Source organism: Falco punctatus (assembly GCF_963210335.1).
Source record: "Falco punctatus genome assembly, contig: scaffold_49, whole genome shotgun sequence".
Classification (NCBI taxonomy): Eukaryota; Metazoa; Chordata; class Aves; order Falconiformes; family Falconidae; genus Falco; species Falco punctatus.
In genome coordinates this window covers 769,142-796,774 of record NW_027660175.1, presented here as the reverse complement: position 1 = coordinate 796,774, position 27,633 = coordinate 769,142, and the positions used below count along the sequence as shown (strand labels likewise).

At 43.4% G+C, this 27,633-nt stretch overlaps 2 long non-coding RNA genes across 2 annotated transcripts; both read left to right on the top strand.

Annotated features, from left to right (window-relative positions):
- Positions 1–779: 779 nt before the first annotated feature.
- On the top strand, positions 780–7,123 carry LOC308057708. The gene is made up of 3 exons (XR_013925407.1): positions 780–1,497; positions 3,451–3,664; positions 5,828–7,123. It is a non-coding gene; the product is annotated as an uncharacterized lncRNA (long non-coding RNA).
- A 7,413-nt stretch (positions 7,124–14,536) lies between these two features.
- Positions 14,537–16,781, top strand: LOC308057700. The gene is made up of 3 exons (XR_013925406.1): positions 14,537–14,698; positions 15,378–15,613; positions 16,372–16,781. It is a non-coding gene; the product is annotated as an uncharacterized lncRNA (long non-coding RNA).
- Positions 16,782–27,633: the final 10,852 nt, after the last annotated feature.

Sequence of the window (27,633 nt, the reverse complement as noted above, 5' to 3'; positions counted from 1 at the left end):
CATCAGCAGATGAGCTCTTCCAGTGGCAATCATGGTCAAGTACCGGATGATAGCACTTCCAGTGAAACATCTGAGGATGAAGGAAGGTATGCATATAAGGTATGTTGAAAATAAAACTCACTTAATGATAAAAATTGGCCTGAGAGCTAGAGGCAAGTTTGGGGTTTTGTTGTGTGTTTAAGGTTTTTTGTAAACCTGATGCATATGAAGATTCTTGTTCTTTCGTGTGACCACCTGATGTTCTTTCTTGTTCTTTCTTGTTCTTTCCTGTGACTACCTGATGCGCTTTGTGTTGACAAACACTTCACTTCTGTTTAGAGTGCTTTTGAACATGCTGGCCAAGTCAACAATAAGGTCACGTGCACAAATTCTGATTAATTACATGACTGTGTGTGCACAGGCATAGAAGTATTTCATGTGTTTAAAAAGGGTGAGGTATCTCAGTTTTTTCACTGCAGGTATCTCAGGATTTTTTGCCCTGCTCCCCGCTCCACCTTTTCTCTTGCAGCTGTGTACCCTCCTGACTTCTTGCCCACCCTGAACTTACTTGTGTGGGTTGTGGCAAAGTGAGAAAGAGAAGTTGTTGACACTGTTCAGCCCTAGCTAAAAATCTGGTGTGTTATCAATGCCGTTTTGGTCAGAAATCTAACACACAGCCCTGTGTGGGCTGCTGTGAAGAAAATAAACTGCGTCCCAGTCAGACCCAGGACACCAGAGAATCCAAAATTACAGTTCTTTGACCTGTAGGAGAAGGATTCTCGGTACTGAAGAAAGCTAAACCCCTGGTATTAAACAGGGAATGCACGTAAGCGTATAGCTACATGTCTGTAGCTGTAAGATTTCTGTCACTTTGCGTGAAGTTTAGGGAACAGTTATTTCAACTATTTGCTTAATATCTTGAGGAAAAATTAGCCTTCCAGTAGACATTAATAGCACACAATAATTGTTTCAGTCTTGAACTATATCTAGCAAAGTTACTATACCAGATTTTAGTTTAATTCAGTTCTGCAATTAAGTTTTCAAAGCAACTGTAGGTATTATTCATAATGCAAAGTAAGCATTTCAGTACTGAAATATATTTCTTGTTTTCTAGACCTGCAGCAACAACCAGGAGTGAAAGGAACGAGGTACTGTAAAACTAGTTTCTTGATAAACAGTCTCTATCAGCTTTTAATCACTTAGGTGGGAGCAGTGTTTATGTAGTGATCAACCAGATGTACAAATTGCTGCTGGTATGCAGCTTTATTGTATTTGAGACAAATCTGTGGGCTGTGAAGGAGAGAATGAATCATTCCTGCATTTGTAATGGTCTGTAATACTAGACAGTGGAATTACAGAAAGTACTGTATTTTTTGTAGGTCAGCATACCAGTGGAAGTAACTGATGACCCTGGTTTAACTCACTCATCTGACCCACCTTCAGAGGATGTCCGGTTACAAGCTTCAACCTACAAGGAGACTATGCTGCTGTTGGAAGAGCTTAGTGTGGTTCATATGGGTATGTTTTCAAGTCTCTGTCTTCAGCTGTTACAAGTTCCCCTTAAAACATGATTTCTTTGTATGCACTCCTAAGTATGTTAATTTCATATTTTGATATAGTATCTCTTTGTGACTAGAGATCCCCCTCAAAAGCTGTGAAACTGTCACCTGACCTGAGATGTTGCCTGCATTGCCAGCCGACGTGCCTTACGTTATCATTGGTTCTCTGTCTAGTCAGAGCTGGAGAAGCAGTTTCTTGCAAAGTACAGTTCAGCTCCTTCTAATGCGGTCATCAAAAGTCAGCAAGAGCTTTTTCTTCTTTATATCCCCTTGATGTGGTTTAAGCCCAGCCACACCTAAACACCTAAGCACCACACAGCCACTCACTTGTTCCACCCCAGTGGGGTGGGGGAGAGCATCGGAAAGGGAAAAGTGAGAAAACTCACGGGTCGGCATGAAAACAGTTTAATAGCAAAAGCCACGCACGCAAGCAAAGCAAAGCAAGGAATTCATCCAGCACGTCCCATGGGCAGGCGGGTGTTCAGCCATCTCCAGGACAGCAGGGCTCCGTCACGCATAACAAATACTTGGGAAGACAAAGTGCCATCACTCTGGATGTCCCTCCCTTCCTTCGTCCTCCCCCAGCTTTATATGCTGAGCATGATGCCGTGTGGCATGGCACGTCCCTTGGGTCAGCTGGGGTCAGCTGTCCCAGCTGTGTCCCGGCCCGGCTCCTTGCGTACCCCCAGCCTGCTGGCTGGTGGGGTGGGGTGAGGAGCAGAAAAGGCCTTGGCTCTGTGTGAGCGCTGCTGGGCCGTAAGGAACACATCCCCGTGCTACCAACCCTGTTTGCGGCACAGCTGTAAAACATGGCCCCGTACCAGCGACTGTGAAGAAAATTAACACTATCCCAGCCACAACCAGCACACCCCTCAACAGCTAATGACAAAGAGTACAGCAAAATAATGGCTTTGCTTAAAAATAATAAGTACATATATATAACAAATTTCAACTGTCATAAGATGCTTGCATATATGCACAAGGCATTATATAAACATAAGCATCGCTTACTAGGGCTCTTAAACTATGCTAAAATTTCATCAGGCAAGTGTTAACCTTGGCCGAAGGCCAAACTCCCCGCCCAGTGCTGCCACTGCCCCTCATTTACAAAACGGGGTGAAAAAGCTTGTGGGTCAGTGTGAAGGCAGGGCTGTCACTTCCCAGTGACTGTCACTGGCCAAACAGACTCCACCGATTAAAATACATTTGGATAGTGAGAAACAAAGACCCCAAACCTGAGAAGGACACGTCGGCACCCCCCCTGCTCAAGCTCTGCTGCGCTCCTTCCCTGCCACCTCCCCAGGCAGCACGGGGAGGCTGCGGTCTGCAGTCGGGACGTAGCAGTTTCTCTCTGCTGCTCCTTCCTCGTCCCTTTTCCCTGCTCCAGTGTGAGTCCTCCCCCAGGCTGCAGTCCTTTGGGGAGAATCTCCTCCAGCCTGGGCCCTCCATGGGTCGCAGGTCCTTCGGGAAGGATCCGCCTGCTCTGGCACGGGGTCCTGCGCAGCACTGCGCTGTGGGTATCTGCTCCAGCATGGTTCTCTCAGGGGCTGCAGGGGAATCTCTGCTCTGGCACCTGGAGCAGCACCTCTCCCTCCTCCTTCGCTGACCTGGGTGTTCGTTTGCGGGGCTGGTTTTCACATGCTTTTCCCCTTCCCTGCCCGTGTGGTGGTTTCACCCTTTCCTACGTTTGTTTTTCCTGAGGAGCTGCCAGCACGGCTGAGAGGCTCAGCTGTGCCCTGCGGTGGGTCCATCGAAACCGTCCATGTCCAGCACGGGACGACCCCTGGCTCCTTCTCACAGGGACCTTCCCGCTACCGAGACCTGCCACCTGCACCTAATGCAGCAAAGCATTGAACAGCTTGTACATTGGGCAGTATTTGTGCAGCTTTGTGTCTTTTCTGTCTCAAACCAGGTTCTGCTACTTTGTTGAAAATGCAAAACATACTTCTTGAATATGAACAGAGAATAGAACGTCAGAAAAATCAGTATAAAGCGCTCTCAAGAGAAGTAAGGAAATTGGAAGATGAAAGGGAGGAGTCACAGTTCAGAGCGGAGAAGACTCAAGATTTGAAATCCGTATTGGCTCACCAAGCAGCAGAATGGAAAAGTGATATCCAAAGCCTTAAGTATGTAAATTGTGGTCTGATAATGTATTATCTTGTCAGTGGTTTTGTTCCGAAAGACACTGATGGTGCAGGCACCAGGATGAGAAGTTTCCAGTCTTTTGGGTTTGGGTTTTTTGAATCCCGTGGGTCAGTTATGCTATGAAGTAGATAATGGGAGAGGGGAAAAACGTCCGGTTACCAGCTCCATGTACAGTCTTCTGGATGTTGTTCTAACTTTGTTTTCTAGCAAGAAAAGAGCAAGAGAGTGTGTATGGGGAAATCAGATTTATAAGAGAGATTTGAGAGATGGTTGGGTGGTGGTTTTTTTTTTTTCATTTTGTCCTTGCAGCTTCAGTTGGCCTATAATACTAGGATTTCTGGTAACTCCACCCAGTGCAAGTCAGACCAGAGCTTAGAGCATTTGTTTGCTTACCTGTTTGTTTGTTGGAAAGGTCAAGTTTGGGATTGCCCCTTTCCCCACACTCCTGAGCTAGACCCGGAGGTGTGAGGTTTCTCGTCGCTGTTGACATCACGTCAGACAGGGGTGGCCAGCAGGCACCGTAGGCAGTTCAGCAAGGACGACTGCAGAGCCCTGGCCTGGGAGGGGAGATCTCCTTGTGGTGATCCCCGGTGGGACGGCGTGGCTGGGGAGCGGCCCAGGCAGAGAGCGAGCTCAGCAGGAGCCACCGTGAGCTGGCAGCTGGGGCGGCCCGCAGCGGCCTGGGCTGTATGGAGGGCAGCAGTGCCAGGGCCCTGGGGGCAGTGAGTGCCCACCCCTCCGCAGGGCTTGCTGAGCTGTGTCTCGAGCCCGGGGCCCGGTGTTTGGCCGCCCAGCCCAGGAGATCTTGCCCAGTCTGTGTGAGGTCGGCAGGGAGATGCCGGGCTGGCCCGGGGGCAGGAGCACCAGCCCTGTGAGGGGAGGCTGCGGGAGCTGGGCCTGGGGGAGTTGGGCCTCCCAGCGCGGGGGAGGGGGGTACGAGGAAGAGAGGCCGGTCCCAGCTTGGCCTGGGTTTGACTTCAGCAGGTGTTCAAAATCCTCAAACATCTGTCAAGTATAAAGAAGTAGTATTTTCATTCTAAGTGAATTCTCCAAGCAGCGTTAAATTTATACTTTCAAAAGTTACACTTTTTGCGAAATTACACTAGAAACTACATGTAAAGCTTTCTCCTTGCAATATACGCCATTCAAATACAAATGTTTCTGTCAGTCTTTCAAGTAATTTTAGTGGTGGTTGATTCTTGTTTTGCAGCATTTCTAAAGCAGGCTTTCAATTGGCAGTTCTTCCCTTAGGTTGACACTTGATTTTTTTTAATTTTTTTTTTTTGTCCACTATTGTGAGTATATGGGAAAAAATAGTCAAAATAATGATCAAACACAAAGCTGCTTCCTTGTTTGGGTACCGTGGGCACACCATGGACCGTTTTTTACCATGTCGGTGCTCATTGCTGATTGTTTCAGTTGGTAAAGAAGCTGACCTTCCATAAGGCTTTCCTTGTAAGTCAGCTTCAAAATGAAATTGCTGTAGTTTCTCCCAGAGGTAGATCCAGCTGAGGTTTAAAACTGTTTTTAATCGTATTCAGCTTAAACCCCATGCATTTCTGAATCTGGTTTTGAACACTGACATCCTTCTTGAGTAAACAGAAGCTGCTTGTTCTGCCTGTGGGCAGCAGTTGTTTTAGACTTACAGAAGGCTGCTGAAAAATTGTCGGGTCTGCCATAGGTAAGTGGCGTGCTGATTCACCAGTATTACTTCTGGTCACTGAATCCGTAATATGTAGGCAATGCTCAGTATACTAAGAAAATGTATACTAACCATAGTAAGTTTACGATGCTTTGATCTGATGAGACAACAAACTCCTTTTTCAACAAAATGGCTGTAATATGAAGATGGGTTTTTTTAATTTTATTTTTCTAGTGTGCACACTGGTGTGTGTTTCCCTATACAAACTTACAAATAACGGATAAATCACTCAAAGTTTTTTTTCTCTATCTTGTACAACTGATACCATGCACAACGGAATGAAGTTAGAATTCTTTAAAAAGTTGAAAAGTACAGTAAAAATATGAACTCTGAAAACATTTAACATTTTTTATGGTTTGAGTTGTCTCTGCAAGTTCATCATGTTGGAATATCTACTTTTATATCAGTGCTTTTGTTTCTCAAATCCTCCGTTAAATCCCAGATGTTCTTTGAAACAACAAGAAGAAAAGAGGCTCAGAGTAGAAGTGCTGTGTGAGAAAATGAGAGAAGACCTCCGAAGGAAAGAAGATCAATATTGTAAAGAGATGGAGGAGAAACAGAAACTTGAGTTACACTCTAGGAATTTAGAAATGGAGTTAAGAACACTGAGAAAGCTCTTGAAACAGGTATATTAAATAATGAATTAAACTCTTTGTCTTATTTTCTGCTTCTTTTCAATTGTATTCCAGTATGCCTAGAGAAGGAGGCGCTTTGTTCACGGAAGAGGCGTTGGATAACAATTGTCAGGTTTTGAGAACAGTAGGGTACAGTTGGTTCACAATTGGGCTGTTCTTTTTTTTTTTTTTTTTTGCTTTGCAGTTTATTATTCCTTTTTTCCTTTTTCAAAATTGAGGTTTCATTTGTATTTCAGGCAAAGCCTTACATTTTTTTGAATTACTACAAAACATCCTGTATTTCACCTTCTTAAATTTTCATAAGAAAATTTAAATTTATTTATTTATAGGTGGATTATCATAACGGTGGGGAATCAAAAATGTTTTCAAGTATGCAAGGGAGAATGGGAAGATGTATTGCTAGCTCTGTTTTTTCTTCAGATGCAAGCAGTTTTATTGTATTACTGTAGGTTGAAGAGGAACGTGATGAAACACAGAGACAGCTCTCTCAGGAAAAGAGGGCCAGAGCCCTTCAAGAAGGAATTTTGAACAACCACCTTGGGAGACAAATGGAACTAGAAGAAGAGACAAGAAGATCTATAGGAAAAAAATCAGAGGTAAGCAGATTTTTTTTTCTAATAATAAATTAAATTTCACCATGTTTGTTTTAAAGTCATAATAAATCTTACATAACTTTTTCTGTTTCTTGATGGTTTATTTACTGTTTACCAGTGTAACTTATCTGGGTAAATACCTTTCTTGTTTTCTCTTATGTCTAAAAGTTCTGGAAAGCAGCATCACTCCTGTATGTACCTGAATTACTTGTGCAAGTAGGAAACTAATAGAAGACACTGTTTACACCGTTTCTTAACCTATCTGTTATTTTCCATTTCATAGACATTTTGTCATCACTTTTTAGGCTTTCTAGCAGTGAAACACCTAGCTACCTATGTCAAGGTTGACCAGGAAGAAAGTTGTTTGACAGTGTTTGTGTTTCCATTGCTTTTTTTTTTTTTTTTTTAAATTAGTTATTCCCTTATTGAACTTACTTCAAGTATGCCTTTCTTTTCCACCTCCACATAACTAAAATTTTATGATCGAATATCAGCAATGAATTCAACTCTCTGTAAAAGTTAGAGTAACTGGAGGAGAAAAAGCAATCATAAGCACTGTATTAAAAAAGATCTTGAAAAGAGTTTACAGAATTTCCTAAAGAATGTGCAGTGCCTGGAAGATCTTGAAAAGAGTTTACTGAATTTCCTAAAGAATGTGCAGTGTCTGGAAGCCTTTTTGTTCTTGGCTGTGCTGCCCAATAAATGTAGAGTGAATGTGTTTAAGTGGAAAAAAGTTATACATACAATAAAGAGGCAATATACAGGACTATTGCATTCCGGGGGTGATTGAGTTTTATAGCGAACTTCCAGTAACACAAAAGGATAAGTGTTCAGAAGACATTTGAGAAGGAAAATACCCTTTCTAGCCTTGTTTTTACCAGATCTGTAGCACAACTAATTCAACCTTAAAGGCAGTATTATAAAGGCATGCACATACAAGAAAGCGCTGTCATTTTAAAAGCTTTGGTTGCTGGTTTAAGGGGGGGAAAAAACGTAACTGTATATTTGGGATGTTCATTTAGGTTTTAAGGATATGTTGCACTTCCGTTGTGTACGTACGTTGTACATGTGCATGGGTTCACAGAGTAGCTTATTGCCTGAAACTTCATCTTTGAAGTCATGCTTTAGTACTAGAAATGTTAAAATGCAGTTTATTGCTGCAGGTTTTTTGTAGATTCATTTCCCAATTGGCTCTTTATTCATGTTCCCTGTCCTTCAGGAATCCAGCACTGACAGAGAACAGGATCTGTTGTACAAGAATCAGTTACCACAAGATGAGATTGCTATGCTAAGGCTAGAAGTCACTCAAGTAAGACTTAGGCACCAGGAGGAAGAAGGAAAATATTTAAAGGAAAATGAGACCTTGAAAGAAAAAAATGAAGCTCTCAAAAAGGAACTTAAACTGAACAAGGAAGCGTTAAGACAAATGTTTTTTCAGTTCAACACGGAGCTGGACTTACTAAAGACAGAATCTGCAGTGCTGACTTCCAAACTTGAGCAGACAAACAAAAGCAAAGACAGACTAGAGACAGAAATTGAATCATTTCGTTCCTCCCTGAACGCTGCAGTTCAAGAACTTGAACTTCATTTGTCATCAAAAAGCAATGCTGAACGAAGATTTCACAGAGAACGTGATGAATGCCTTTGCTTGCAAGTCGAGCTCCATCGTGACCTCTCTGACGTGCAAGAAACCAACAAGAGCTTGTCTCTGCAGCTGTGTAAAGCTAAAAGCAAAGCTAATAGGCTAGAAAATGAGCTTCACCAGTTGAAGCAAATGCTCAGAGAAAAAGCTTTGCTTTTAGAAATGGCAAAAAAGAATTAAGTCAAGGCCAGTGTCGGGCAAAGGAATGTGATCATGCTCGACAACTTGAGAAAGATCCAGTAAGCAAACTTGTAATAAAACAGGAGTCCTTGCAGGAGCGATTGGCCCAGCTCCAGGGTGAAAAACCTTTTTACTCCATCAGCAATGGGAAGAGATGCAGAACAAGAGGATCATGAAAGAAAAAATGGTGGATTATGTGCAGCACTGTTTTAATGACATTTTCAGCAAACTTAGAGCTGATAGGGAAAAGCAAGTTTATCTAATAGAAGAGTGAAACAAGGATTTAAATGCCAAGTGCACTGATTTAAGGGAACAAGTCTTTAAATATGAGACTGACGTAGTAGAAAGACAGGTAAAGTATATGCGTAGAAAGAACAATTTAAAGTTTGTCCATTCTTGAAATTAGTTTGTTCCTAATGTATCCGGTGTAAGTTATATGCATGGGACCAAAGAATACTAATTTGTTCTGGTTTGTAATGTTTCTCTCGGAATTGCGGAAAGTTTTGGCAACGGGGATATTAGTCCTCAGATCTAAGCAGAGAACAGAAAAAAGGTATCCAAGTCTAAGCTTTGATCAAGAAAGGTGATTCTTCTCTAGAACTTTTTTTCATCTCTTTTCCTTAGTCCATGTTATGCCCTATAGAATAGTCTTAAGTATTTGATGGTTTTGATGTAAGTATTGCACTGATGACATGAATGAGAGTGGTAGAAAAGGAGGAACCATCCAATACACGAGGGCTGAGAAATGAAGGTACAGAGAAGTGAAGTGGTTGGGGATAGATTTATATGAAGCTTCTATAGAGGGGAAAAAATAGGTTCTCTGTAAGCTGCTATCAAGATTGAAGAGTATTAGTAATGTCCAGCTGTTGATTTCTGTCTGTGTTTTGAGGGTTCTGAGGGGCCTGCCTGTTCCTCAAAGTTCATGTCAGACGGTGACCTTAAGCTCTCTCTTTTATGATGTGTAGCCACACTCCAGCAGTACTGTCAATCATTGTAAACTGTGACTTGCTTTGTATTCTTACTACCAAAATAATGGGTTCCTTTTGAAGATCATGTGAGAGAGTGTGTGTGTCTATATGTATATAGCTATATATATATATATATATATATGAGCTATGCAGATTTTTGTAAACCTAAGCTATCAGTACTTCTAAAACGAGCTGAGTAAGAAGACTACAAGAGGATGTGATTCAACATACCCTTAAAGTGTATCTCAAAGGAGCTTTCAGATATTTGTATTCATTTAATTGTATTTGTATAGTGAAGAAACAGAAGAAAGAACAATCTAACACAAAGTCCTGCCTTCAGTCACCAGAGTAATATTTGCAGTCAAACTGTGGCTCTTAGATCACAACAGATTTCTTTGGGTTTTGTTAGGAAAAAAATACCTGATGGCAGTGTGTTCCTGTGTATTGTTCAAGGAAGAACAATACCTGAGCCTATTTTATGTGTTAGGAAACAGAAATCCTCGTGAACAGCTGCTGATAGTCAAAGGTTCTCAGCTGAGAAAGATGACGAGAGGTCATCATCCATGCAGATGCCTGCTGCTGGCAGGCAAAATTTCATACTTTTGGGTTCAATCTAGACAGGTCTAATTGTATAATAAAATAAGTTAAAGGCGTATTTCATGTTCTTAGAACTTTCTTCATGCTAATTTAACTGTTTTGTTAGGGCATGTTTGGACAACTGCAGCAGGAGCTTGCTGATGCACCTAAAAAGCAATCTATGCCAGCAGCTTCACTTGAAGTTACTACACGCTACCACAGTGACCTGGAGAGAGACAAGCTGCGCTTGCAAAAGGAGTTGGAAAGAAAGTTGAAAACTAAGGTACTTAATGTCCGTAACTATATGAAGAAATCTGAGTGTAGCTGTTGAAAGTAGGAGCGAATGTTGTCCTTTTGCACAACCTTTTGCGGTGTTCTTACAAATACTGAAGTATAGAGGGAACCAGAGGAGCTTTGCAGGAAAGCTGTAGGGTGATTTTGTGTGTGTGTGTGCATGTCATCTTATGCCCCAAAGTTGTAACCTCATCCTGTCGCTTCTACCTTCTTCCTACCAGCTCCAGCTGCTGTTTTTGGTTATGGTTCCTAAGGTGTGTTTTACACTCCACATCAACCTTGGCCATAGGTCTTGGATGGGTGGAGGAGAGCTTAGGCCTGTTTCTGTGTAAGTTACTGCATTGTCCTGCGCTCTTGTCTTTTCCGGCCACCTTACTTTTTCTTCTGCCACTGTTGCCTTCACAGACACAGAAGCAGAACATGCTGGCTCTGACATCCAAGGACTTGCACAGCACGTGGGAGGAGCACTTGAAGTCAAGATCCCACCTTGAAGAGCGCGTTGCTCAGCTGGACGAGGAGAAGGCTGAACTGTTGCAACAGGTGAGCCCAGAAAATTCTCCAGGCACTGAGCCAATACCCAGGAGAACCACCAGGAGAACCACATGCACCTTCTGGTCAGGTTCTTACATATCATTGCTTTCTGTTATCCCTGCCATTCAGGCTGCGAGTACCTTATCATTTGGGGGTCATGGAGGAAGCAAATAAAAGCTAGATGGGTATCTCTGTGTAAGTTCTGGAGTGGCTCTGTTGGGAAGAGTTCCCAGTGTGGTTTGCTATCAGTTGAGCACATTGAGCAAGGCCACAGTTCCCAGTTCTTCCTTGGATTTTGTGTGGTCATCTTCTGACCCCTTGGTTTCTAGGCAGGTTTAAAATGCTTGATGTTTCCAGTGCGTGTATGGAGGAGCTGCTGTATGTTTTCAGCGTAGCGGGAGCTTAAAAGCCTTGCAGAAAAACATACTGAAGGAATGCTGGGTAAATGAACGAGTGCTTGGGAAACAAGCAGCGCCTGCCAGTTGCCAAGGGGCGGCCTTCCCCTTTTCTCCTTTTCTGTAGAGGGAAAATGGAAGTACAAAGTCAAAACAGCTGCCAGCTCTCCTCTGGTGTGGCTGAGAAAACACCAAGAGGAGGAAAACCAGCATGTGGCTAAGTAAAAGCCCACACAGAAGAGGTGGAGGTAATGGCCGAGGGGAATAAAATGTTGAAGAACTCCAAAAGATCAGATTCCTCCACAAGCCCCTGCCTGCTGGTTGGTGGAAGATCCCATGAAAGCTTTGGATGGATCGATGTTCTCCCATGAAGTGCATACCTACGTAATCCCTACTGTTAGCAGAGGCACTGCCAAAAGTGTTCTCCAGCATCTTTTCCACCTGTTATGTCTAGAAGAGGATGGCCTTTGCTTCAGGCGAGGGCATCTGTTTCTGTAGTTACATATTGGTCTATTTGATGTGAAACCTGAAGGGATGGATGGAATAGCCTCGGGAATTCCGTCCCATGGCATTCTGTGGAACGTGGCTAACGGATAGAGACGTCCGGCAGCTTCTCTGTGGAGAGCGCTAGATGCACAGACTGTACGTAGGTATTTTTCCTGTGCTCTGTGTGCGTGATACATCTTTCTTTTCTCTTTTGAAAGTGCGAGAGTGAAAGAAAGGAAGTGAAGAAGCTGGTAGAGTTGAAACGCCCAGTTGAACTACGTCTGGCCCAAGAAATGAAAAGAAACCTCGATCTGCAGAAAGGTGTAAGAGGTACGGCTTTTTAGCGTGGTGAAGAGGTATCCTTGCGTAGGAGTCATGTTTTATTAAACTTTAGTGTAAAAATAGGTGTACCTAACTGTGAGCAGATGCCAGCCTCGCGTTAGTTCTTGCAAGGTACTTCTGTACACCAGCCCCTAGTTTTCAATAGCTGCCAAAACAACTGCAGATGCAGGTTGCCCTGCAGTTCTCCTGGGAAAAAGGGAGTCTTTCATTCCTCTTTTCAGGTGAAATCTGGACTCTCCAAGTGTATGTGGCGCAGGAATACTGTTTTTTCCTGGTAATTCCTGGTGTGTCAAGTACATTAAAGATAAAGCAAGCTGTGTCTGTGCTGTTTACATGAGAGTATGTGAAAAAGTCCAGTTTTGTTCCTTTGCTTCATTGTTTTCATGACTAGTTTGCTGTGCAGGTTGAAGAGGCTGCTGAGCAGAGCTACGAAGGAGCTAAGGGTGTATGAGGCGAGAGGGGGACTGTCCCAGCTGAATTTGCAGGGAGAAGTGAAGAAAATGGTCAATGAAATTGGCAGATTAAGAACAAAGGTGAGCTTTATTTTGTTTGGGTTATTGTGGTGGTTTTTCTTTTGTAACCTTTGTTCTTTCTTTATACTTCTTTTCATGTTGTTGATTTTGACTACTTTTTTCTTGGCTGTATTTCTGAAATTATTTGGCTGGTTTTTGATGTTCCTTCTATGGTCACAGTAGTAGGCGACTGTAATACTGATGTAGCTCTTAGGGGTAAAGATGGAAGTGTTACGTACACAGCAGTATCTGCGAGGGCACATCAGGGGTAGGCTGTCCTGCAGAGGAAGGGCAAAGCAAGAGCCACAGCAAGGCTGGCAGGGTCTGTGACCACACAGGCCAGGGATCAGCCCCACAGGCCCTCACCAAGAAGAGCAGAAGAGTTCTGGGGACAGTTCTGGGGACAGTAAGCAGAGTCCTCCAAGAGTGCAGATCACCAGGCCGGTCCATAGGGATGGGCAGGTCTGCAGTCCTACTGGGACGTCACGTCCATGGGTGAGGGCCAGGGCTGAGAGCAGTGAAGGCCCAGCACAGGCCTGGCTGCAGCTTGAGGCCGTGGCAGCATCGTCGGGCTCCGATGGATGCATTCCCTCTCGGAAGAGAGGGGAGTAACGCCACCATCACTCGGAACAACTCTGTGCAGTTGGCCTTGCCCAAGGTCACCCCCTGAAGCCTGTCTCGGGCACGAGTTGAGCAGGAGGCAGGTGGGGGTTTGCTTTTCGGAATGGTGTCTTTGCTTCGCAGGGCACAATGCAGTGTGAGGTGATGCGGAAAAAACCCTGTAACTTGTTGCTTACTAGTAGCTGACTCGGTCCGTCTTTCCCTTGTCATGGAGACCCACAAATGCTTTTGAGGTTGCTCTGGCTGTTCGGTAGCGTGGAACCTTTTAGCTGCTTCTCCGCTCATTACTGAGATAGCTGTGTTTCAAAGTTATGCTCCTTTTTAGAAGATATTATTGTAGAATGAGTCAACTGCCTTGAGAGTGGCTCATTTGTAGTTCACAGGTTAGCAGCATATTTTTGTTCCTGTTGGAAGAGTTATTTTGAATGACAGGGAATGGAATTACGTTTGGGCAATTTTAAATAAGTGTAAAGTTTCTACGTATTTTAGAGACTTTCAAGTGTTGACTCTGGTGGTTTCCCCCTCTTTTTAAAAAATAAAAGATGATGGGATATCATGTTTTATGGTTAATAGGTATAGACGATGGATGTTTCTGGAGGGGGAAAGAAGGGGATAGAAGCTGTAGTTGACCATTGGGACCTATGGGAACTCTGATTATTTCCTGGAAATCTTTTGAAAACAAACCGTAGCTTTGACCTAAAGAGACTGTCTTCTGCCACCACTGCTGCAAAAGTGGTGTTCTGAACTACTACTTCCAGATCTATTAGCGTAATGGAAGGAAAGGGTATCTGTTTCTTGCCTTGTCAGTTCTGTGACGAAGCTTTGACCGTGTGACAGCATGTGACAGTTCCTCTGAAGCATGATACATGGGTTTTTTTCTGATGAAACCAGAATGTGGCTGCGATGTAACTGGGTATGGGTGTGTTTGATTTCCTATGATCGTATGAACATCTCGCAGAAGAATAGCCCTAGTGCTTTTCAGCCTAGCCCTGCGGGTGTAATGCCGCTGGTTTGGTACCTCTTGGTCTGTGACCCACTGCAGAACTGAGGAAGGATGGGAACCTGAGGAATGCTGTCAGAAATGATGTGAAAGCTGTTCTTGTTTTAAAAGAAGAGCCTGGTTTCAGTGTTAAAACAAAAGTGAATCAGCAGATGATAAATAGTCTTGATGGCCAAGACTTTACCTCCTTTACCAATTTTCACAGATTTGACTTTTTAGATCCCTCTGAGTTCCCTGTTTTTTCCCCTTTCCTGTCTACAGGTCGATGAACTTTCCCAGCAGCTGGAGATAGTCTAAAAAAGGCATGCAGCTAGAAGCACAAAATCATGATTTGCGAGAGTTGTCCACCATGCGTGGGAGCCATGAGAAACTGGAAAAGAGCAAAAGCCAGCTGAAAGAAGAGGTGGCTAACCTCAAACACCATATGGAGACTAACATGGTGGATCGCAGCCAAATAGAACAATACAAAAGAGAGGTGGAAGAGTGAGCTGAACAAGAAATAAGACAAAAACTGCAAGAAGTCAATCTGATTTTGCAGGTAAGTTAATTTCTTATGTGTGTCTGTTATAGACTTCTGTTTTGGTTGTCATTTTATAGGGGCGGGGGGTGGTGCCTGATTCCATGTGTTACGCTGTACTTCTGTTTTTCCTGAAGGGCAGTGGGAGAAGGGAATATGGTTGGGCAAGATGCTTTCATGTGCGTGCAGTGTGCCTGCAGGCCCTGAATCAAAAACTTGCCAAGGTAGATTTTCATTTTGCAGTTCTTGGAGGGGTATCACTGTCCACTGGTCTGTTCTCATTGTTTATCCTTGAATGGGTATTGCAACTTAGAGTTGTCACAGCCAGGCATACACATCTTCCTTAGTCATTGCACAAGGGGCAACGCTCAGAAAAGAAGTCACCAAAGCTGCAGGGTGGGGGCTGGGGGTGCCGCATCTCCATAATTTCTTTGAGGAATGCTATGCCCTGTCCTACAGAGATAGTGTTCTTCCATCAGTAGCTTTGATGAGTAATAGTGCTAAGATGGGAGTTCTTTCTGAATGAAAAGAATCATTTGGTGTGGTAGTTCCAGGGTTGTGCCCTGGTCGCTGATGGCAGTGAGGAGGCACAGTTGCCTTGCTGAATAGAGCTGGGCCCTTGAAATTGGGTGCACGCAATTGACTGGCGAGGAGAGTTCTCTTTTTCTTTGCGGTGGTTGAAAGTGTGTGTCTACTTCAGATGCAGGCAGCCTCCCAGGACAGATTAGAACAAATCAGAGCCAGTCGTCATGCTTTGCTGACAAACCAGCTAGAACACAGAATTGGAGACCTCGAACGTGAATTGGACAGGATAAAAAATACCCAACGAGACAGTATTTTTCAAAAAGAATCCGCACAGGCAGAAGCGGAAAAGTACAAAGACCTGTACCTGGAGGAAGTTAAAAATGGAAGATGCCTAGGAAATAAACTGGAAGGGTAAGTCCATGCATTTTTGTGGTGATAATAAGATACTACTTCTTCCTCAAGCAGTTTTCTTCGTTAAATACCTTTTCTACATCTGGTCAGCATTATGCGTAAGATAGCATATTTGTGATGAAAGTACCTTAAGGCTCCCCCCTGTTCATTGGAACTATCTTCATTTCTCTTCAGTGTTCCAGCAGTAACACCACCGATCATGGGTGTTAATAGGATATTTTTGAAGTTGAGTTTGTTTTAACAGGCAGCCTTTTTGCCAGTCTCTAATCTCCTCTTCTTACTCTAAGTATGGCAGAAAAGATAATGTCATGTCCTTTACTGCTTGAATAAGGATAGGCCCTTCAGAGAACGGCATTTGATGCTATGAAGAAGAACAACAAAAATCTTTTGGCTTCCATTTTAGCCGCATGTCATAGGTTTCAGCTTTCTTTGGGAAAGGAAGGGTAGCCCAGAGTTCTTATGCAGGTGATGTACCTTTCAGGAAGAGCTATGTAAACACACGGTGTGCACAGACTGCTTTGAGGCCTTAATGCTGAGAAGTCCAAAGTATTGGTTAACTCTTGCTGCTTCTTGCAGGTAGTGTGGCTACCTAGAAATAGGCTCTTCAAAAAACCTCAGATCAAATTATGGACGGTTTTTTTGGACTCTCTTAATCCCTTCCACTTTCAGAAGTCAAATAATAGTCAAAGACCTGGAGGGTAACTTTGCGGAGGTGTTATTACCAAAGATAATTCTTTGTATGCTTCTGAATGTTTCAGAGCTAATGAGAGACGAGCAGAAGCCAACGCTAAGCTCCTTCAGGAGTGCCATAGAAGCAAACCTTTAATTGCAAGCAGCGCTGTCAGTGGTCCAGTTCTGTATTCAACTGAACTGGGACATACTAGCAACGATCTGGCACTGAATAGAAGTCTAAATCTAGGAGGAAGCTTCCTAACCCCAACCGTGAATACGTTACCATCAAGAAACAGAGTTGAAGCCTATGTGGCTAAGGTAAGCGTTTTTAAATACTGTTCTCAACTAGTGTTGAAGAGTATCTGTAAGCAAGGTTGTGCTTTTCAGTCTAAAGTTAGAATCCATTTCTAGTTCCAAACCATATGCTCTAATATGCTAAACCAAATTGCTCATCAAAACAGTACACAACTAGGTGGTAGAAACGAAGACTTCTGGTCATCAGGGTTATACAAATCTCCAGAAGTGCTCAAAGACCAAAAAATACTGAGTTCTAAATGATGAACTGCGTAACAGTTTTGGGTTTTTTTGCAAGTTCTCTTTTGCAAGAGAAACTGTGATGAAGAATACTGTGGCATAGGAAGCTCCCAAATAAGCTCTTCAGTAAAATTTAATGCGGATGCCCCATCCCTGGCAGTGCTCAAGGCCAGGCTGGGTGGGGCTTGGAGCAACCCGGTCTAGTGGAAGGTGTCCCTGCCCATGGCAGGGGGCTTGGAACTGGATGATCTTTAAGGTCCCTTCCAACCCAAGCCATTCTGTGGATGACCTTTTTTAAAACACCTAACTTTATGATGAGTGCAAAATCCCATCAGACATCTTTGTTTGAGACACCTTTTCCTCCTTCACTGATGTTCATGCTAGCAGTTTCTTCACCAGAACTTGTTTTAGTACAATACCAACAAAGGGATGCTTCAACAAAAGGATGGTATGAACAGGACATGTAACTTCTCACTTGAGTGCGGGACGTATGCTATGCCTAGGAGGCATTTGATTTTGTGGGTCCTGCTATGTGGTGTTATATGTAACTGCTCCTCAGGAAGTCTACAGAGCTTTCTAATTTGGTAAAAAGCTGCAACCTCTGCGTACCTCTGGTCAAAATATGCCCTGTAATTAGCAGTCAGCATGATAGCACATCCCTTACAGAATGGTAAACGTGGTATCATGAGAGTTGGAAACAGATGTCAGTCGTTGTTATCCGTTTCCCACCTAGCATAGGACTGAGGCATGGGCAAGCTTGCCTGTTCAGTCAGTGTCTGTCCCTCGCATATTCTGTTGTTGAATGAATGTGAGAAGCATTTGGTCACTTTTAAGCCTTCCCCTGGTTCAGTGGTCCCACCTACACTGGAAAGAATCCATTTAAAATAACGTGTCTACATACTGCACCTGGTTTAAGAAAAAGAAAAAAACCAAACCAAACAACAAAACAAAAATAGACAAAGCAGTGTGTAGGTAATGCGTAGCAGCGGCAGTTAAGAGATGAACTTTTCTGTATCATTGTGAATGTGTTTTTTGTGTCAGAGGGGCGGACAAAACACTACCTAAAGAACGTGGGAGGCAATTAGTACTGTACCACCTGCAGGGATTATTCTGCACGCAAGCAGCAGAAAGGAGGCGAAATTCAGGGATCCACTGCAAAACTGAAGTAAGGAGAAAGCCAGGACAAGGGAACAAGAGGGACAGGGAGCAGGGAGCACGTGAGGGCAGGGGGAAAAGAGAGAGAGATGGGAGCGAGATGTTACAAGAAGAAAAAGGCAAAGGAGGAAACCATCCCACTTCTAGGAAAAAAGCTGTCCTAGTTTAAAAGAAAAGGGTTTAACAGTTGTGGTTTCTTTTTTTGAAGAAGAAACAGGAAAAAAAGAATAACCTCCCTGTTACTAAATCCAGCTGCACATCTCTTTATGATATTTCTTCCTGTAATCACCAGTTAGGGAACAACTGAGACTAGTTGTAGTGGCACTGCTTGTAGCCTCAAGTCACCTGACGTTCAGTGTATTCAGGGAAGTCTTAAAACCTGATCTTCTCTGGAGTCCTTCAGAAGAAAGGAACTGAGTTCTCAGAGGTGCAGTAGTTGCTGGAGGACTAGGTGAGTATTTCACTTAGAACTGCGGGCTGAATTGTTCTCAGTCGGGTGCAGTATGTCATGTGCATAACATGCATCTGAGAAAAGAGGATTGAATTGGAACGTAAGACTTTGAAGTCGGGAAGTAACAAAAGGGAAAAACTGCATGTATCCCTCTGCATACAATAACGGGTGGCAAATCTCAATCAGTTTCCAAGTGCAAAATCACCAGATGCACAGTCTGTGCTGTCATTTCCGCAGGAGTCCCGTGCCATTCAGGAGGCAAGTTGGAGCATGAGGGAAGAAATCAGAGATTATAGTTTTAGTCTATTTTGAAATGCTTTGCTGGTTGTGCTGCCTGGTATTCTGTCTGTTCACCAGACTGTTTCAAAACAGAAGAATTTCTCTGACTCTAAGCCTTTTCTTCACTTCACTGTTTACTTCAGTTATGCCTCAGTTTTGTTTTCCCACTAACCTGGTTCCTTTCTACAGAATTTGCCTTGCCTTTAAATTCAGGATGCGCAGTGCTGCCTTGGCTGGAGATGACAAATGCTTCTGCCACTGAAGCTCTAAATGATGGGGAGTTAAGAAGCTGAAATTGCAGTGTGCCTCAGGCAGTCCTTTGAGGCTTCTTTTTTTAGTCAAAGCTCTCTGCAGATTTGGTGTTCCTTGTAGTAGCTTCCTCAAGGTGAGAAAGGCTATTGGAAGTAGGGAACATGCCAGCCATTCTGAAGAGGAAGATGTTTGTGTAAATTTTGTTTGTGCAGAAGCTTTGAAATAGCTTCAGGGGCAAAGAGGTGAAAATAGTTCACACTGCTATTATTCAAAATGATGGTAATCATTGGTCCTGCAGCTGTTGGAAGAAAACCTGGTAAATGATGCTGACAAGAGGAAGAAGTGCTCCACTAGCAAGTGGACACAGTTTCTCCTTTAGACTTAACTAAGGAATTTGGTGTTTAAAGGCTTGAAAGATTGCACCGTTTTCCTAAACATGAGGCATGACTATCAGTGATTACACATAGAGCCGTACATGTTGAAGATGGTCATATCACAAGTTCAGCAAAAAAATGAGCGTGTTATTCTTAAAAAAGCATAAAGAAATGTGTTCCATTACAGTATAGCCCCTTCCCCTTTATCAAATATATACGCTACAGAAATGAATAACCTTGAAGTGCAAAAGGATCTTTAAAAATACAAAAAAAGTTCATATTGGCACAAGCTTATTAACCAGTAGAATCCCAATCACATGCAATGTCTTTGGGGTTTTTTGGTGGTTTTTATTTGTATTAGAGCTTCAGTAATGTGGAATAAATTACAAGTACTTGACAAATTCTGTGCATGTAATTAGACAGTGACTGTAGCAACTAGCAATTCAGTATTTCAGACCTGCTCCCTTAGTCCATAGACTAAGGCAAGGAATGTCTCCTGCAAGTGCTGCAAGGAGGTTTTGGGACTGGAGTCCTGTTGTTAGGTTTAACAAATGTCAAGCTTAAATCCTCAGAGCTGTGCAAAGGCTGGTGAAAATGAACATGGGTGTCTTGACAGACAAGAACAGTGAACTCTGCAACCAGGGTGAATCAGTGGATAAATGAAACCAGTTTAATGTGGGAAGGGAAATGTCTGCTTCCTACTTCATCTTCCAATTTCTGTTCCATTTCTGATTTGGCTTTCTGCACTCTTGTAGCAGTCTTTGTTGTTAGCTTTTTTACTTGCTTCATTTACATGTAGGCCACGTTCTTGTTTCTCACTGAAGACCTGTGAACTTCAGGCCGTTTTTCTTTCTTCTTCAGCTCCTTCATCAAAAATCTGTCCGTCTCTCTTCTCTGCAGCCAGATACATGGCAAGGTTTGCAGCCAGCATTGTTTAATGTTGGGATGGTATTTTATACTGGAAATGTTGTTTATGCTGTTAGGTTTTGATTAAAACTTACTGATGTATTCACATTTTCCTAACACTGCACATATTTTGAACTTTAGTTTGTCCAAGTGAAAGAATGACTGCTGCAGGGGACTTCTCTGCTTTATGTATTTGTAATGCAATGGCTTCTGTGGTAGTTAACCATCTGTGAGATGTAATGCAATGGCTTCTGTGGTAGTTAACCATCTGTGAGATGATAGTCTATGGATTTAATCTGTTATAATGGAACTTTGAGCTCTAGGAGTAGGCTGGTTTACCCTCCTTGCCACTTCTGATATACAAAAAGTTCTTGGTGGTCGCAGCAGTTGTGTCTAGGAACTCAACTTCAGAACAGTACGGTACTCCAGACTCGGAGCATCATCTCACGGAGTCTTACAGGATCCAGCTTACTCTGTGCTAAAGCAGCCTGTGTGGATAAGTAGTAAGTCAACACCACTTTCTGAAAAAGAACTGTTGAGAAGGTGCCTGCTGCAAATGAACACCTGGTGTGTTACCGCCTGAAGAGATGTGCAGTGAGGTGAGAAGTACCTGCTCAGGAGGTTTGGGACACTCAGCTGTGATGACTTTCCCAGGGGTTTGGGGGGAAGGAGAAAAGTGGAGGCAAGTTAAGGTCCTCGGAGGTGTATTTTGCCTGGCTCTTCATTCATTCCCTTTTCAGAAATCAGTGTGTTGGCTTTATTTCCACCTATTTCTCTTCCCTCAGACATGGATGAGAATCACAAAGACATTGATGGAATGAATAAGAGGAAAACAAGACCTTTTTCTTCTCTTGATTGATTTGTACATGTTGCGGAGGGTCCTGTGGACCTTCTAGTCATTGTGAAGACTCAGGAAACCAGGGAAAGTGGTTTCTTCTAACACCACTAACTACTACGACTTTGCTTGGGATTGGTCCTGGGTTTGGGCCGTATTTTGGTCTAGGCATTAGTTTTCCTGCTTCTTTCTGTTACCTGTGTCTCGTCTCAGGAGTTAGGGGGTCCTTTCTCCCCGGAATTTTGCTTCTGCTTGTACCTGCTGGAAAACAATTAGAGATTTGGGGGGTCCTTTTCCATTGTTCATGCAGCTCTGTTGGCACAGAGTATTTCAATGAAGTATCACGGAGTGGTGCTTCTCCTGCAGGATCTGGTGATTTTGGTCCCAGCTTTCCCTGTGTTCCTGGAGAGAGAGCCCTTCCCTCCACTTCGCTGGTTTACAGCCCTGCTCCTTTGACCCTTGCAGTTACTGCCTGTTACTGCTCCTTTTGTGAGGGTAAGCAGAGTGGTTTCCTTCCTGAGGCTCTTGCTCTCTGTGTCCTGTTGAGTACCCTGTGCAGTGTTTCCGTTCTTCTTGTTGTTGTTATGCTGCTAGGTGGGTCTGCTCATTTCATAAAATAAATGCTCCTTCCCCCAGGAATTCAGTACTAAAATCAAGAGAGTCGCAGAATGAGTGAGGGGAAGGGGCCTCTAGAGATGATCTAGTCCAACGTCACCCCTGCTCAAAGCAGGGTCAGCCACAGCAGGTTTTGTCACTGTTCTGTCAGCCAAGTGTTATACATCTCCAAGGATGGACACTCCACAACCTTTTCTGGCAACTTGTTCCAGTGTCTGTCCATGCTTACAATTTTTTTAAAAATAATAATTGTAAAAATCCTTGTGTTAAAATTTCCTCTATCTGGATTTGTGCCTATTCCTCTTGTTCTTTTGCGTGGCACGGCTGAGAAGAGTCTGGCTCCATCTTCTGTACTCCCCCCACCAGGTATTTATACACATAGATAAGGTCCCTCTGAGTTTTCCTGTTCTCCAGTAAAGAAACAGTTGCAGCTCTCAGCCTCTCCATATAGCTCACGAGGTCCAAGCCCTGCAGCATCTTCATGGCCATCGTAGCCCTGGAAGCTGTATGATATCTGTTTGGAAATTCACTTCTGTGTGTCACAAATTTGATGGAAAAAATGTAGGAGTAGCAGGTATCATCAAATGTAAACAGCAGCATATAGCGCTTGGACTGTGACTCTTAAATTAAGAGATGTGATTCCTTCTTGTGAAGGCTTCTGAAGGCAGAATCATAAGTGAGAATAACTTAATTGGTAACAATACCCACATTCTAGGGGAGAAGAGGCGTAAGTGCTCCTTTGTAGTGATCCAGGCTGATTCCAGCTACATAATAAACCCCACAGCACTCGCTGCGTAGAAGCTGTAGCTGTGGTTATCTTTTCTTAGTACACAGTTTGCAAGAAAAAATTGTGTGTGATTTTATGTTTTTATAAATGCGTGTCGTGGTATTTGCAATAACAATAAAGAAGTTTTGGCATCATCTGTAGGAGCTCTTTCAATTTCCCATCTTAAGGTGGAGAAAAGAAGAATATTGGCACACGCTTTTTTCTATACAAATGGTGTATGTCAATCCTGCAGCAGCTGCTGGTGCAGCTCTTCTCTCTGTGAAGTTGCAGAAGCCAGCCTCAACTGGCTGATTTGTCCCTGTGGGTGGCATTTGTACCTATCTCGGCATGTAGCTGACATTCTGTTCGTGTGTTTGATGATAAACTTCAGCCATACCTTCACTGCAATAACTGCGCTAGGCTTTCTTGCTTTCTTCCTGTGTATTTTGTTAAATGCCCAGTAATAATCCAGCTGGTGAGTTACAAATTGTTTTGTTAACGTTGCTGAGCAATGAGGCAGCTGCAGCCCGACGGACCAAAAGTTTCTCTTCAGTAGAAATCAAACCCCAAACCAAGATGTGTCTACTTGGAATTATATTTTTAGGTTTTCTCTCATTATGTGTGGATTTTAAGAATGTTTTAGAAGTTTAATATTAGAAAAACGTAACTTAAAATATTAACTGTATTTTCTGTATAATTCTAGGTATGGCAGGAACTAGATGAAAAAATCGCTAAAGAACTTAAACAAGGTAATGTGTCACTATGTTAGGGGCATTTTTAAGGAAAAAGAGGAGTGTTCCTACTCTTGAACATAATGGCTTGAAAGCTGTGAAGTTCCTGTGCTAAGCACAGGGAGGTTTTTCTGCTAGCTTTCCAGTTTAGACTTGAATGTGAAAACTTCCAGCTTACCAAAAGATTGTGTAGAATGTTATGCAGTTGCCTGAAAAAGACAAGTGCAGAGAAAACTAACCCACTTCCTCTACACGGGTGCACTTGGCTTAAGCTGAAGTCACGTTTTTCTAGAGTGAATCCTTGAGCACAAATATCAAACATAAAAGAAGCCCTGAGAGAAGATGTTTATAGACTTCAGCCGTCACTGCTTCTTCCATGTGCATCAGTTGCATTCCGCACTAAATCATACCGTGCACATTCTCTGCTGTTGGACCTTGGTTTTTTGCTATTTCTTATTCATTGCTTGTATTTGTAGCTTATGTTGCAGTCTTTTTTGAATAAGCAAGAAAAATATAATCAGTGATGAAAGATACCCTTTCTTTAGGAAAAAATGATTTAGTAGCACTTAGGCAAACATAAGATGAGTTGAATGCTTTTAACACATAGCATGAAACATGCTCTATAATATGAGGCCAGGTGTCGAAAGCAGAATTCCACCTGTTTCAGGGTAGTCGTTCCTCCAGAGTCACTGCTTTGCTTTGCAGTGACTGGTGCTATTTCAAAGCAGGTGGCCCCTGCGAGAATTTCCTTCTGTTCCTGCATGCTTTTAGTAATACAGAGAGTGTTCAGCTGTAGCTTCACAGCTCGTTCCGTGTGTCTGAATGGACACAAAGCCGTTGCATTTCATCCGTGTGCATTTTGAACCTGACTGTGCATCTGCTAGGTGTCATAGAGTGCGTTTGGTTTCAGGACCTTGTCTGAAAAATGTGGCTGGAGAAGAACAGGAAAGGTGGGCTTGCTGTCATTGAGTATGTGTTTTTGTGGAGGAAAGAGGGTTTTGCCAGGGTGAGTTACAAAGACGCCCCTCAAAGAAAGTGCCAGGCTAGGAGACTTGTCCTGGCCTGACTGCATTGCAAAGGTGTTTGCGTTTTCACCGGCGGATTCTTTTTAAGTTTGTCACAGAGAAGGCAGAAGCTGGTTTTTAGGAGTAGAGTTCCAATAAATCACTGCTTTGAACATTCAAGGAAAACAGATACTGGAGGTTCGAGAGATCTGCAGGGGGGCTCAGTTTAGCACTGGTGTAAGCCGGAGTCATTTGTGGATTCCCTGAAGATGTTCGCTGTGTAGCCTATAGAATTTCTTTCACTGGCTTTAGAAATACTGTTGACTGGTAAGCAAATGTGGAAAAAGATTGTTTCTTCCTTTGTGCGTAGCCCTTTGATTGTTACGATCCCTTGGAAGTTTTTAAATCTCTTTCTGGATTATAGTCTCTCCAGTTATCCATGATGTTTTCATAGTGACTGATTTGGCCCTGTCTAGTGTAAAAGCAACACCGGAATCTTGTTTCTCTTCTCCCTAGCCACTGCTGAACTTGAAGCTGGATCTGCTGGAGCTTCTCCCATGGTATTTTCTGATAGATCTTCAAAAAGTATCCACGTTGGACCAGGATCCCCTTTGCAGGGCAGTACAGGAGTACCGCGATGTTTTAACCAAAAATTACCTGATTTGAACAAAATGCTGGGAAAAAAGCTCCGGAAAGGATTTTGTTTACATAGCGCGTCTATAGTTTCTCATCCCACAGTTCAGATGTGAAAATGTGTTTATTGCAGTCCGAATGTGAATTCTATTAAATGGATGTCAAGCACATTGCACTTGCCTGTTGGTTTATTGATGCATAGGTGTTTTATTTTGCACTCACTCTAAGAAGCACACCTATTTTTTTCTGACTAGCAGAATGACTCACCTTGATTCTTGAGCGTGACAGAATTGTCAGAATGTTTCTTATTAAGGTAGATGCATTATTTTTTCTCCACTGATGTTCTGTGTTTTAACAAAAGCATTCCCTTTGTTCTGCTTAATCCTTTCACCCTATGTGTTTTTAATGTTTCCAGTGTTACTTTAATGCTTAGGACATCGTTTGATGTGATTTGAGCCTGCTGCTTCAGTCCAGATGCCGTGACTGTTTCTGCCGATAAAGTGAAATCTTTACCAGTGGTCATGCTGGAGGACAGGGCACTTTACGTTGCTGTCACCTTATGCGCCTTAGGTTTAACATTACTGTGAGTGTGTAGCAGTGCCAAGAGAGTTATGTGATGGGTTTGGTATGTTTGTTTTGGATCACAGAACCACAGAACGGGTGAGGTTGGAAGGGACCTCTGGAGGTCATCCGTTCTAGCTCCCCTGCTCAGGGAAGACCACCCAGAGCTGGTTGCCCAGGACCATGCTGGCTTTTGAGCATCTCCCAGGATGGAGCCTCCATGGGCAGCCTGTGCCAGTGCCCAGTCACCCTGATCGGAAAGAAGCATTTCCTGATGTTCAGCCCCGACCCTCTGTGTTTCAGTTTGTGCCCATGGCCCCTCACGGTATTCATCTTGGGGTTTGTATTAAAGGTCGCTGCAGCTGTAGACATCCCCAGTTACTACATCAGCAGCTGTGCTGTACCTGAAACACTTCATGTGCGGGAAAAATGAATATTAAAATATTAACTTCCAGTCTCCTCAGTACTTTCCAAACCTTGTATGATAGGACAGCCAATCTTTTTGTTGCTGCTAGCAGCTGATGATGTGGTGGCTGTAGCCCAGATGGTAGCCAGTGTTCTGGGACATTTGTGTCAATAAAAGAAGCAGTTTTACTTATTTCAGGGAGTTACCTGTTACTGAAGATCTGTGTTGTCATTTCCTGTCCACAGAAGTCAGTAGTGATCAGAAGATGACAGAACAAAGTCCCAGTTCTGGGAAAGGAAGAATGGTTGTCCCGAGATCAATTAAGACTGGAAAAATCTGGGGGTTTTACCCACTAATTCAAGGACTTGAGTTAACAGGCAGTGAGGAAAGCAATGAATGTTGCTGTGACGCTGTTCCTTTTTATATGAATACATATTTGTGAAGTTAAAATACTGTATTTAATTCCAGATATTCTGTTTCAGCTTGAAATTTAATAAACTTTGTCATCTAATATATGTCTTTGTTTTATCGTTTCCCTTCTTGACATCGCTTTCTACCCCTTTCCCTAACCGTACAGCTCTCCAGAGCGCTCTGCTCCTTTCAGCTCTGTTCACCGCTGCACCTTCAGCCTGTCCTGGAGGCCAGGCAAAAGGCCAGCATGTGTGTATGTCCTTTTCCACAATCGTGTTAAGATCAGTTCCCAGACTTTCCCTGTATTTTAGAGCAATCCTCCTTGTGGTTTGGGCAGAAGGTAGCAGGTGAGCTTCTGGTGGCCGTGAAACGCTGGGAAATCCCACAGGTTTTGATCCCCTGCAAAGGAAAAAGGTGTAACGAAATTTCTCCAGCCTGCACCAGAGTGGTCAAAGAGAAGTTCAGCTTTTGCTACTTTCTAGTGTCTCTGCACAGAGGAAGCAGGGACAGAACATCTTGACATTCACGTTGTGTTGTCAGTCACTGTGATAAACTCAGACGTGACCTGTGCTCAAGTTTCCTCACCGCTCTCTGCCACCAGCTCTTAGTGAGAGGGGAGAGCTCTTGGCTGGTGGAGCAGCAGAACAGAAATTCGGTGTTGGCATCTGCCATAACCGGCATTGATAGCAGTTATGATGAGGCGTGAGGGGGTACAGAGAAGTCCAGGCAATTCCTGCACTCGAAAGTCCATCCCCAGTGTCACTGTGGGGACACTCCTGATGAAGCAGGAGAGGGCATGGCACTTAGGGGAGGCTCTGAGGCCTGGAAGACAGGGAATGTCTGTCCCATCTTCAAGAAGGGCAAGACCGAGGAGCTGGGAACTGCAGCCTCACCGTGCTGCCTGGGAAGGTGGCGGAGCACGTACTCTGGGAGCTGTTTCCAAAGATGCTGGGGACAATAAGTTGGTAGGGAGGAGTCAGCATGGGTTTGCAAAGGGTGAAATCATGCCACACTGACCTGGTACCTCTCTAGCGATGTGTGAGTAACTGAGTGGACAGAGGAAGAGCAGTGCGTGTTGCTTACCTTGACTTTAGCAAGGCTTTCTCTGGCTTGTGCCCGAACAGTCAAGTTCAGGTTCAGGAACTTCCTGATCTCTTTCCAAAGAAGAAAGCAAGCGTGTTTCTTGATTTCTTTGCTCAGGTACATTAGAAACCCTTTGGGGTCAGTAGCTACAAGCAGGTTGCAGATCTTTGCAATCAGTTGTATGGAATAAACAACTCTGTTTCAGAAAATCTTATTATGCCAGTTGCTTTTTCCTCATGAGCAAATGTGTCAGGAGTTTCCCAGGTTTTGCTGTCTTCCAAATACCATGTTGAATGGTGGCTACAAAACATTAGTTTTTCAGTTACTCATTGGCAGAGTAGTGGTTGAGTAG